Raw genomic sequence first — 13,131 nt, 5'->3', positions numbered from 1 at the left:
GGTCAAATGCAATCACTCTTTTTACAGAACATACCGATTGGGTGTAGCTTCAAAAATACATTTTAATATGCTTGCATCCTTCTTAGTGGCTCACTATCAGCTCCACAGGTTGTTTAATGGGGATGTTCATCTGTTTGACTGGAAACAAGAAAGAGGTCTAGCCTGGAACGCCAGCTGCTTGTTTCTACAAGCGACCGAGGCATGATTGTGGGAAAGTGTGGGGAAATAAATGTTCTTGATAAGGTAATGAGAAATCGAGTGCAGGAGCTGTCAGCGGGAAAACAGAGCTTCACAAGACGAAACACCCCCAGCCTTACCCCTAGGCTGAGCTCTGCAAACCAGGAGTCTAGGTCACACAACACCTATTACTCAACTCACAAAGCAGGAATGTGGGACATGGAGAAGAACCTTTGGGAATACTTATACTAGTGTATATATATATATATATATATATATATATGTAGATAAATGTACATAAATATATACATAATATACACATATAGAAATATAGATACATTTGTATGAAGTTAAGTTGTTAAATCCCATGGCAGTGGTACTAGGTCTTACATTTAAAACTACACTTGTAAAGAAATAAAGGATAAAGATATCAGAAGAGACTTGACTCCTTAAACGGTTAAGTCATGTAACTCGATTTCAATTAAGTAACATTTCTGAATAGACTACTATTTGTTTAGTTGTGCCTTCTTTAATGTGAAGTAACTGTGTTTGTTTTAAATTAAAGTCAGCTTCCTGGGGTTTAGGTTATTAAGAGAGCATTTGATGTCTCTGTTTGATAAGACAAAACCTAATGGCAGTTGATGTGGTGGTTTAGTCTACTGGCCTTTCACTTGCCTTTCACATCAGAGTCTGACATCAGATTAACTCCAGACACCAGAGACGTTAAATCGATTGTTTCAGCAGCATCTATGGTCTGTCAACATTAGTACACTTCCAAATGCTTTCAGCAGCAAAATAAAATATGGTCAGTGCAAGCTTGGTATGTTCTGAGGAAAATCAACTGTGAAAAAATATACAATTGATACACTTTTAGATGGCATAGAGCCATTTTCTGTTGGTCGTTTAGATAAGAAGGTAAGAAATGCAAATATTGTTGTTTCAAAGAAACGCTCTGCTAACCTTTAAAACATGTTTGAATTATTCGTAAAATATGTGTTTTGTACTGGTTCATTTTTCATTTACCAGTAAAATGTGACTGAACTGAGTAATGACTACCTCAATTAAGAGGGTTTGGTTGATATTTGAAGATACTGTGGGGTTCCAGCCATGTCGAGACTCAAACTCCTGTGTATTGAACTTTTCCCATCACTGAAAGGCCCAGGCCCCTTAGCAATGCTTCAGAATCGCTTCACTACCCACCTCCCCACCACCCCAGTATTTACAGCGCATCCTTGCACTGCTCCTACATCTCCTAACCTGAGATGGACCAATGCAGGCTCGTAACATCCCACTTCTAACACCAATGTAACATACTGTGGGGTCCCAGCCACAGCAAGATTCAAACCCTGGTTTCCCACATCACAGTGCAGTGAAATTCCCACATCACTAAAAGGACCAGGCCCCTTCAGAATCACTACAATATTCAGCTTAATTTGTATTTGCTTACATTTGTTTTGCAAGTATCACCACTGCATTAACTGAATAAATACATAATATTTTTAAGAATGTTTTATTTATTTTACAGTATCGCTTCAGGAGCTTTTGGTTTCTGTACAAGAGGTTTAATGATCTTGTTGCTCCGTGGAGACAGTAATTTCCGTGAAGAAGCAAATGTGGGTAATGACTGGCTCGTGATCTGCCCCATTTTCAAATTAGATGTCATAGCTTCTTTGGATGTGAAGGCTGCTGATAGGTAGCAATTCCCTCAATTCAAGAGAAGCCGTGATTGCTCACAGATTTTTAATTATAGACATTCAAACCCTGTGGCTTTGAAGCCAAGATGAGGCTTCACATTGGAAGAAGTCTCTGAAATTAGAGCTCAGAAAACAGAAATCTAAAGGAATTGTTAAGTGCACTCATGTTTTTTAACACATTTAATGTCAGAAGCTTAAAAAGAGCACTGGGCACATCCTACCCAGTTACCCCTGACAGTACATCCTGCAGCAGTATCTTGTTAACCCCCCCCAGCCCAGCACAAGTCCACTCCGTGGCTTGCCAAGTGAGCTCCGACAGAACCGACTGCTCATTTTATCTCCTTTTCAAAATGTTTTCTTTTTTGTTTCTGTGTTGGCCAAACGCGAGACATGCTCCAACCCCAGACAGACATCTTTGCCCCTGAGTGTTGTTTTTTAGACAGACACCCCAGCTGAATCATCCCCAAATGAATCCTGAGGTGCCTACCTGAGCTGCTGCCCCCACTTCCTGAGCTGTCAGTGTGAGGAGATAAATAACATTCACTGGCTACAGCTCTTGACACTGACAACCTACTAGCGGGGGTGGGGGGTGCCGGGAAACACGCCACCCTGTGGAACCCTCCGTGCCGGGACAGGTCTGTGGAGTAAGCACATCTCTCACTTGCAATTGGTTTAAAGCCAGTACTTTGAATTGTCATTTGCAATCAACATTAGAAAGTGGTATATGTATTAGTAATGGGTATCTAATACATTCCAGAGCTGTGTGTGTGTTGGTAGGAGGGTTGGCTAACATGTAGGATCTTATGTATGCACGCATGTATTTATATTTTGTATTCATTTATTCCAATACCTTGTATTTAAGCTCGAGAAATAAAAAAGCAGATTTTTTTAAGCATGTTTCCACTGTTTTTTTAAAAGAATTGTGTGGCCTCCAGAGGTTCGAAACATGACCGTGATGAGGCAGCTTTACTTTACAGGGCATCACCTGCTTAGAACCTGGAGTAACTGTGTCCTTTTTCGATTCAGGCATTAAAAACGTACAGTTTGATTAAGGGTCTGTCATTAAGGTGAGGACGCAGAGATTGGAACAGGAAATGAAGAGCTTTCAAGCTTTCCATGGACCATGACTACAGATACATTGTAATTTTTCATGTTGATAGAAATAGATGGGTGCAAAATTCACAGTTGGGCAGGGATGGTAAGCATAGGGGAGTAGGCCATGCAATGTCAAAGGTAGGCATTCATCTTTTGTCAGGCATGCAGATGTGAGTTCTCATTTAGTAATCATTTAGTTGCAGGAGTTAATTAAGCCCATTTAGGCTCATTAACAAATGGGGTTTGTGATGTACCCGCATGTAACTGTAAGACCTGGTCTTCATGTAATTCTTGTACTTTAATTTTCAGTTCTTTAGGTAACCAATTCAGTGTTTCTAGATGTTCGCCAAATCTGGCTATGGGTTCCGACTTTACAAGGTTCCACAAAGGTATCGGCCGTTAAAATGTGGATCCCCCTAACGTGCACAGGAACTGAGCCAGGGCGCCCAGAGGCGAAGGTGTTTAATGGCTGGAAATCACATCCCACAACCCCTGTCACCCCCTATTTACCCCCATGACTCACCTGCTTCCAAGAATGACTTGATTTGTGGTGTTGGAGTGAGAGTAGTCTCACAGGCATGCACCAGCACACACTCATGCTGCTATCTGAACGCGTGGAAGCTGCGGTAATGCCCCAGGGCCCCCTGGGGAAGAATGCAATTGCTGTTTGTGGTATCTGGATTCCAGGGATTCTTTCTGTGGGTGGCAGGCAGACCTGAAAGAGCAACCGCTGGGTCCTTGTTGCTTCAGTAGAGGGGCAAGGTTTTTGTTTATTTGGTTTTCATTTGAGTGTTTATATTAAATTCTTAATGTCACATAACTATATCATTTGTTTTTTATTTATTTCAATCTTTTTAAATTTATTAATTGATTAATGTATTATTATGCACCTGCATGTTCAGGGTGAATTGTGATGTCAGCCCTGGTTCTTGGGGTACAATACTTGACTGGGGTAATATGGATTATCCATAAAGTAATTCATAAAGAAATTAGTTTAAACTAAAAATACAGCCTGCTCTGGGGCAGAAACAGAAGCCATCTCTGCCAACCTTACCCACAACCTTTGCACAGTGACAGGCAGGAAGAGCAGCAAGGAGGAAGCATGCGTTTATCTATCAATCAGAGAACGGGGATTAGAACAGACCAGTTGTTTACATTTTGTTGCACGCTCAAGTTCTTACTGCTTTTCATTTTGAAATACGGTTGTGGGATCTTCAATATCTGGGGTGTAACCCGAGAGGCCTATATATCGCTTCTTCCGGGATTTCACGTCCAACTCTTTGCAAATCCTGTGTTTTGCATAACTCAGTGCTGTTGTGTCTGTGAAGATGTAAACTAGCTGATGCAGAAAAGAATAAACAGTTCTGCATGACAAGTGTCCTCCCGATACACAGCCCGGCAGAACCCAGTACGAGCGTTAGTGTGACGAGAATTAGCTTGAGGGAGCTCCACCTCGCTGCTCAGTAAACCCATATTATTACAGGCTGGATGATGTATTATGAGATGCGAGCTGTGAGAGCATTTGGCACAGGAAGAGCACCTTCCTTACTTGGACAGATGAAGACCAAATGGCCACACTAGCTCCTCAAGTTGAAGCTCATGTCGTATCTGAATCTGTCAGGACAGAGACTACTTGCTGTAAGTGTTCTGTGTCCATGACTAATGGGTGGACGCTTTGTTTTTTAATCCTGACTGCGCAATCTTGAGGATTATTCCGCTTCCCATACCTGGGCCGCTGTGATACGCATTTATGGGAAGAGAAGCCCTGTAATTCAACTCCCGCTGGTCTGGGTACAATAGGTAAATGGGTTTTCTTATAAGGGCTTGGACTGTTTTGTGGTCAGTTCCTCGCAGGGCTGTGGTTCTGTATGTGTTAAAACACAGGCAGAAGGATGAAGGAGAATAGCGGATGGTACAGACGTGTGGGTTTGGGTGTCTAATTGTAACAGCGTATAAAAGTATTTGCTCCTACCCAGCCTGGAGAATTGGCATGGAAAACAACCAGACAAGAAAACATTTAAAATAAATAAAGCAGATGCAAATGTACACTACACCTAAATCAGCATGTGTCACTTCACCTGGATCAATCAATCTGATCAGGCTGAGGATCTCACAGGGACCAGCAGATTAGAAGTGTACATGAGTAGAACATATTGCCTGCGGTTCGAGAGATTTTTCAATCTGCCAGTATATACCGGCACCCCTGCCAAGGTCCCGCTGTTTGCTTTGAAAACACTTCAGAGCAGAAACCAGAGCCCCTCGTTCTAAGCACTCAGTCTGCTGACACCCCTGGGAAGCCTGGGGCAACAAAGTCAAAACTCCTGCACCACAGCTGGTGACCCTCTCTCCGCCAGGCTCCTCTGCCTCCCCTCTGCATGCATGACATTTGTGCTGCCTAATCCACAGCGCCACTTGCCGTCGATACAGTATCAGTGTGTCAGCGTCTCGAGCGCCAGTGAGCCGCCGGGTCTTTAGTGCGCCTCGTCACTCAGCTATCACGGGCCCCCGGGCACACCAAGTATGTGAGCGATTCAAAGTATGTTGCCTAATTATTAATCAAGGTCTCGTTAATTGTCTGTCTGAGCGGTGTAGCCCGAGAAGCCCTTGCCAAATCACCCCACCTGGTGCTGCCATGGCCTCCTGATTCCAAAACCACCGGATCAGGAGTGTGGGAGCAGCCAGCCCTGAGCTGGAGCTGTGAGCTAATCGACAAAGCCCTGTACAGAAAAAAGAACGATCAAGCTGAGATAACAAACCCCTTGATGTTGATGAGCAGAAGAGTTACTGCAGGAAAGATTGTGGTGGTAAACACCCACAAGCAAAGTAATAACAATAATAATAAATCAGAAGTCTAAAACAATCATAATTAACCCTTGACTTAGCTGTTGAAAATGCAGAAAAAGAAAAACTGAAGAAGAAAAAAAGCAAAAAGAAAATTGGCATGTGCTATATAATTAGTCAATGAAAGCGCTGCCATCCAAAGAAAACCTCCAGAGAAACAGCGATCCCTGCGAGTGGAGACAGCGGTTGCTACGGAAATACCCTGAAAGCGTTCCTCTGGCTTTTGGCAGCGCGGGGACGCAAATTAAGGTGCCATGGTGAGGGTTATGAGTTTCCCCTGTGTGGTCCTCACGAGCGATCCTGCCTTCGGTCAGTCGCACAGCCTCACATACTCACTGCCTCACAGTCAGCCTGATAACCTCACTGCCTCGCAGCCAGCCTCATTATGTCACTGCCTCACAGTCAGCTTTATAACCACACTGCCTCCCAGTCAGCTTCACATCCTCACTATCTCCCAGTCAGCCTCATAGCCAGCCTCACAATAACCTCCCTGCCTCAGTGCCTCACAGCCTGAAATTGTCACTGCCTCACTGCTTCATAACCTCACATCCCCACTGCCTCACAGTCTCATAACCACACATCCTGCCTCATAACCACACTGCCTCACAGTCATCCTTATAACCTCATTGCTTCACAGTCAGTCTCTTAACCTCACTGCCTCTCAGTTGGCCTCATAACCTCACTGATGGCATGGTCTCACCCTCTGATGATCTCCCGATCTCACCGTCTCACCACCTTATAGCTGAGTCGAGTATCCCGAACACCCCTTGCACACCTCATTCTCACTGTCAATGCGTCCCTGAACTGGAAATCTATACAAGCACATGCTTAAATAATTACATTAATTATGACATATATACTCTTTTTATTTTTGGTTTGTTGCGGTATTAGGTATTAGAATACCAGGGTACTCATAGTGAGTCATAAACTGAAGGAAACATCCTTTGCAAAACTATTTGTTTCTGTGTTTTGAAGTGACAAAATGGGACGCAAACAAACTAAGATCAGAGACATATGTCGAAAACAGGCTAAAGAGTGAAGAGCAGAGAGCGGCATTTCTTTCAAGGCTACAGATAATGCCCTGATCAGTTCCAAGAAAGCATGATAACCATCAATGATATAAATCAGATCAATTTTAATCAAGGCACCAAATTATCATCCTTACACAAATGTTGTAGCAACGCCATGGGGTGTGTCAGTTTACGTGTTTATAGGTTGGGCTCACAACTTGGTTTTGTAAACCGTATTTCCCAAATGGAAAACCTACTTATCTGAGCAGGTCTACAGTGTGCAGGTACATGCTTAGACAAACACTCCAGTATACATTGCTGTGAACTGTATTATAACCTCTGCCATTACTGCTGTTCATATTAGGAATAGAAATTTGTTTTCTATTTTAAAGGAAAACTCTTTGGTTCCAGTGCATCTTAAGATCTCAAGTCTCAGAGGAAGAAAGCAGTAAAATACAGATAATCTAAAGCACTATATCCCTCGCCATGAGCTGGGCAATCTCGGGGCATGGGAATGTTCCCAAACTCTCATTGAACTCATTAAAAATAATTAGACTGTCAACACAAAATCCCATTAGTTTCTTGTCAAGGCTATATTCACTGATGGCTTGTTCTGCACAACGGCCCTTAGATATATCAGCAGCCCGTGTGTGTTTATCACTGACATTCAATGTGCCGCACAAACCGTCTTCATCTCCTTGCGGTGTGCTTATTCAGATTCGTCAGCGTGTTTTGGGGTGGATTGTCCCGTAGCCTCATGTTAAGAAAGCTAGTAGATGTGTGTGTAATTTATACTGTTGCTCACAATTAATGCCACGTTCTTTAGTATCAGGAATATGGTCCTTTCTGTGTTTTGTTTCCTTTTTAAACAACCCAAGTGGGATTTTCCCCTCCTGTGTCAGAAGTTTAATCAATGTTAATGTTCATCTTCCTGAAAGACGTGGATAATTTTCGTTTTATGTCCTCTTCCTCCTCAGTCTTCTATTATTATTATTATAATTTTTTATTAGCAGACACCCTTATCCGGGGCAACTTACAAAACATAAGAGCATTATAAAAGTGCAATACAGTCTAGAATTACAGATCAAAACATAGTCTAAATTACAAGTTCAAAACTACATAAGTGCATAAGAAATATACAGTTAATACAAGTCCTACATCCTAGATTTGTGAGCTACTAATTGCAGACAAGATGTACAAAAGATTCTACAAAAGCCACGGCCCCCTCTCCTCACCACACCGCACAACTGTGACATTTTCATATATGAGCCACTTCCAAACTTGTCAGCCCACGTCTGAGACCTCCACCCACCCCAGTGATAACAGCAGCTGTGTGTGCACGGCTGCATAAGAAGCTAACTGTCTGTGAGATGCAGAGCAACTGCCCCCAATTTAGCTGAATGGCAATGCATATTTGCCAGCATGAATGTGCCATTGTATGAATTAAAATACCAATACCGAGCTCGGGGGGCACGGCAGGTCTGCGGCGCTAGTGGGAACACCTGGAAGGCAGGAGTCTGCCCGGAGAGGGAAACAAGGAGGTCTTGTATAGATCTGTCTTCTTCCTCCCCCTTATAATCATCATATTATAGAGATGGGCATCTTTCATATACTGGCAATTGCAGGTCTTTATTATCAGATCAAAATGGCAATTCAGCGTCTTGCCCTCCAGACAGAAAGCTCTCTCTCACCCCACCTCCCTGTCAGTCTGACGGGAAATCGCTGGAGGAGAGCTAAGTGGATTGAGCGGACGGTGCGCACCAGGTGACTCCAAACTTCCACGCAAAGGAATAAAAATAAAAACAAAAATAGAAGACACCAGAAATATGACAGATGAGTGTGGATGACTTTCAAACCATTAAAACCCACCTGGTTTGCAGTATAGTATCCATTCACAGACGTAGGCAAGGGGTTTTACAGGCCTGCCAAGGAAACACACCGAAACACGACGACACAGTTGTGTAGCGCAACCTGACTTGAACATTGCCCGTCTGCACCTCATCTCAAGAAAACTAAACCAGTGCCAAGGAGATATTTAAGACACTTACACCCCTTTTACACTGCTGTACCCGGAGCCAGCTCTATCAATAGTTACTTGATATAGCGCCTTTTTGCAAAGTAATGGCCTCAGACGATTGAAGTGTTCCATGATCAATGTATACATGAAATACAAGTCTGTGTAAACAGGAAGTACAGGAGTTAAATAAACCATTAGGCATGGTGGAAAGGAAAACAAAAAAACTTCCAGGGGAGAGAATACAATTGCCTCCTCTCTAGGCAAAGAGAGTTGTGATTAGTGTAAGAGTGATATAGGCGGTAAAGAGTAATCTCTCCCCAATTACCCAAAGAGAGGCTTCTGGGAGCTGAAGTTGTGTCAGTGAAACAATATATATAAAGGGTCTTTGAGTCCTTGCTTCAAAGATGGATAAGGACACAGGCCTAATCATTTGATGTTTCCCAACAATGACATGTATTTTTTCCCTAAGCAAGTCTACGTTACACAGTATTTTATATCGTTATCAAGCAGTATCGGATTTGGAAATTGGGAAAAACTGGGTGAAGCCTTGTAGCTGGAAATCTAGCTTGATGTGTATATTTTGTATAGCATTTGATGTGTTGTTTCAGGGCCTGCAGGAAACACGGTGGGGGGATTAACAATAACTTTGTCCTCAGGCATCTGGTGAGCTCAAGAACTTTGTGTTGGAGGTTAAAAAAAAAGAAGAAGAAGCCTAATACCCTGTCATTTTATATAAATTTCCAAGGAGATGAGCTAAAACATGCTCCAGAACGTGAGTGAGTGTGCTTTCAGCTTTCAGATGGAAAGCAAGCCAACACTTGTACCTAAGTACCTCCTCTTGTCCAGGGGTCTGACTCTATTAGTACAAAAGCAGTGAGTTTAACGGCTCTGAATTGACAATGTTAGCAGCATTTAGGAAAATAACACGGAGGACAGAGGGTCACAGTGGGTTCAGGTCCTGCCAAAGGGAGACACATACTTCACCGTGCCATAAATTTGGCCAGGTGCTGCTGCTGATGTCCAAACAAGCTGGGTTGGCCACTTTCCCCTGAAATAAAATGGCGTATGGCCGACTGAGGTAGTTCTTTTACTTGTAAGTCTAATCATAGTCAATCGATCAATCAATCACATATATATATTTGTTTTTGGTATAGCGCCCTTCATGACAAGTTGTAACAGAACGTGTTTGCAGATTCAAAGACAAGCAAACACAATAACAGCACAATCACTGCGACCATAAAAGTCAAAATAACTCTCGGGCACAGAGGAGACACAAAAGAGAAAAGAACTCCCCAGGAGGAAAAAACATCTCTGGGGGGTCCGAGGCCTGCCGCCATGCCTCCCCTCCAGGCAGTCAGTTAATGGCAGCAGTAGTCATGCAGTTTGAGTGAGTTCTTCCTGGGGTTAAAGTGGGTGTGGAGGTTTTTTTAGGGCAGGTTGGGTCACTCAGCCAGCAGGCAGGATTCTGCAGACGTGGGTCTCATGGGTCAGCACCGCGCTCTGGCCACTGCATGATCTCAGCTTTGAAGGGCGGTAGACCAGCCACATTTAAGGAAAGAAATAATAGGTGTATTCTAGCACTTGTGCAAGTTTACCTGGGTTAAATTAAACAAAGGATATTGGCACTTTTTTCCCACAGATGTTCAGTTCTTCCCTAAAGATTCAGTGCCTTCACTATCCTTTACTGAACCCAGGAATACTATGAGATACTGTGGTGGTTTTTTCTAAGGAACGTTGACTATCACTGATCATAGCCCAGCGTGTGAAAGCACAGTCACCTCAGGGAAACCGCTTTTAACGTAGGGTACAACCACAGTGAAAGGCACGGCGTGGCACCTCTGCTCAATGTACCCCGGCAAATGGAGCCCCCAGGCGCCCCGCTCCCGATCCACAACCCGGCGTCTCTCCCCCGCAGCCGGGGGGCACGAGGAACCTCCCTGTCAAAATGGTGAGACGCCGGCTGAGCCGCCGGCTGAGCCGTGTACAGTAACAGTGCAACCCGATCCCTTTTGTTGCCGTTCGGAGCACTAAGTGGAACAGAGAGATTAAAGGGGACGTGACGCCTGTGGAGCCGATACCCTACGCAGGCTCTTGGCTGTGGATCAAAAGCCTGCAGAGCAGACGGAGCTGCAGACTCACGCTGAATGGCGCGGTGGTGCTATCGATCGGAAGAGGGGACAGGCAGGATAAGGAGAAGGAAGAAGGGAGTTAAACCTCAAGATGCCCCCCCCACACCACCCCCCAGCCTGATCTGCAGCGCATGAGAGAAAGAAGTGCAGTTTGTGCGACTGCATGCCTGTTTCTCTGCAGCCCTGAATAGGCCAAACCACACACATAGTTCTCCTGTGCTCGGCAGTGGTGTCACGTCTGAGCCTTCACATGCACATCCAGTGAAAAGCACACTATATTATTAGTGTGTGTGTGGGGGGGTGACAGACAAAATGCAATAGACTTTGTATTTAACACGGTATACAGGCCCACCCAAGGCATTAATGACTAACACTGTGCCATTCCACATGAGGCACGCTTCAAGTCAGTCTCTGTGTTCTCTTCTTGATTCTTTGATGCAGTTCCTCCCAGGGGTGTTCTACCAGATTGAGTTCAGGACTATGATCACAACACACAATGTTTTCAATGCTATCCTCCTTTCAGCCAGAGTGCGATTGTGTCGGGACGTGTGTGGGCCCCTACCTGCATACTCTGCATACGTTTATTATTCGACACAGCGCCTTTATTTTGTTTCGCAGTGAGTGCAATCTCAGGAAAGTCAATGTCCAACGCGGGTGTTGAAGAAAACAGAACAAGAGACAAAGAAGGAACTGTCCCGGGACGCGAGAAACACAGATTATCCGCACTTTGATGGCAGCAGCCTTCACTTTCATACTGCCTTGTTTTGATAACACCGTTTCTCTCCGGTGACATGCGTATTACTGAATAATTACCCACCCACCCTCCTCTGAGTGGGAAAGAACGGCACAATTACAGGAGAAAGGCTCGTAAGAACAATATTTAGTACGTTTTTGTAATTATAAACCGTGTTCGGAACACTGTAATGAAAAGATACGGGTTTGTGTTCAAAGCAAATAAAAATGACACACTGTGATGGAAAGTAAAGACAAATAATAATAATGATAATACTTTACCTCTATCTTGTCAAGAGTGTGCTAAACTGATTTTACTTCTGTCTCTGTTCAGACTTGCAGAGGTCTGGCAACCTCACTGCTGCCCCCTGATGGGTACAATGGATTACTGTATGTAATATAGAAAGTGCAGGTCCTGATGTATATTTATTTAGCGTATACATCATCATCAGGACCTGCACTTCTCCTTATGTTATTAATTTTATGTATATACATTGTTAAATGAGAACAGGAAGGATTCTTTGCACAATCTTGTCATCCCGCAAGGTGTGTTTTCACAGAATTTCCATACATAGTTACAATATCAATATATCATTACATCATTGCAAAACTGATAACACGTTGCTTAATCAGTAATCTAACTCTCTGTCTGAAAATGAATAAGAGAGTCAGAGAAGCCTGAATAATGTGGATTTCTTCTGAAATCCTAATTTACCTGAAATTCATCCATTCATTAGGTAGACAAGGAAATTAAACATGTCTACTTAATCAGAACCGATAGGATCTTCCATGCACACAGATTGGCACATTATCTCAAGTGTGAACACATGGCAATGACGACAGGAACGCCTACTCTTTGTGTTTGTGTCGCTTTTAAACCCGGTACATTAACGTCCTACTCAGAACCATCTCATCTCGCATCACATAGCCTGCTTGGAACAACACAACAGAACCAAAGGCAGACAGAGAGATTCATTATTCATGGGGGAAAAGCCATCACCAGATAAGACACCTAATAACATTCAAATATAGTGTTTGACTGAAATGGCAAACCTTTTCTTGGTGGTTTAAATGCCAATAGTCTATTCTGACAATAATGTGAGTGCAGCACAGCCTTCAGCAGTGAGGTACCCAGACCTTTTGGTCTGCAGCGCCAAACTCTTTCTTTAAAATATATATATATTATTCATAATACTATAATGGGAGCCTTATTTTCACATTTTTATCAAATTTGGTAATTAAATATTACTGATAAAATAAGTATGTAAAGTGGCTTGGGACTGCAGTTATGGAAAGTGCCAGTTATTATTATTATTAGTAGTAGCAGTTGTTGTTTTGTAGTAATAATATTAATAATGATGATAATTGTTTGTTTCTTGTACGCCACCGCCACTCTCTGTGCAAACTGGACCGTTGGACAAGCAGAACAACTCAAC

The sequence above is a fragment of the Amia ocellicauda genome, chromosome 2, assembly GCF_036373705.1.
Source record: "Amia ocellicauda isolate fAmiCal2 chromosome 2, fAmiCal2.hap1, whole genome shotgun sequence".
NCBI lineage: Eukaryota > Metazoa > Chordata > Actinopteri > Amiiformes > Amiidae > Amia > Amia ocellicauda.
This window is presented reverse-complemented; position numbering follows the sequence as displayed.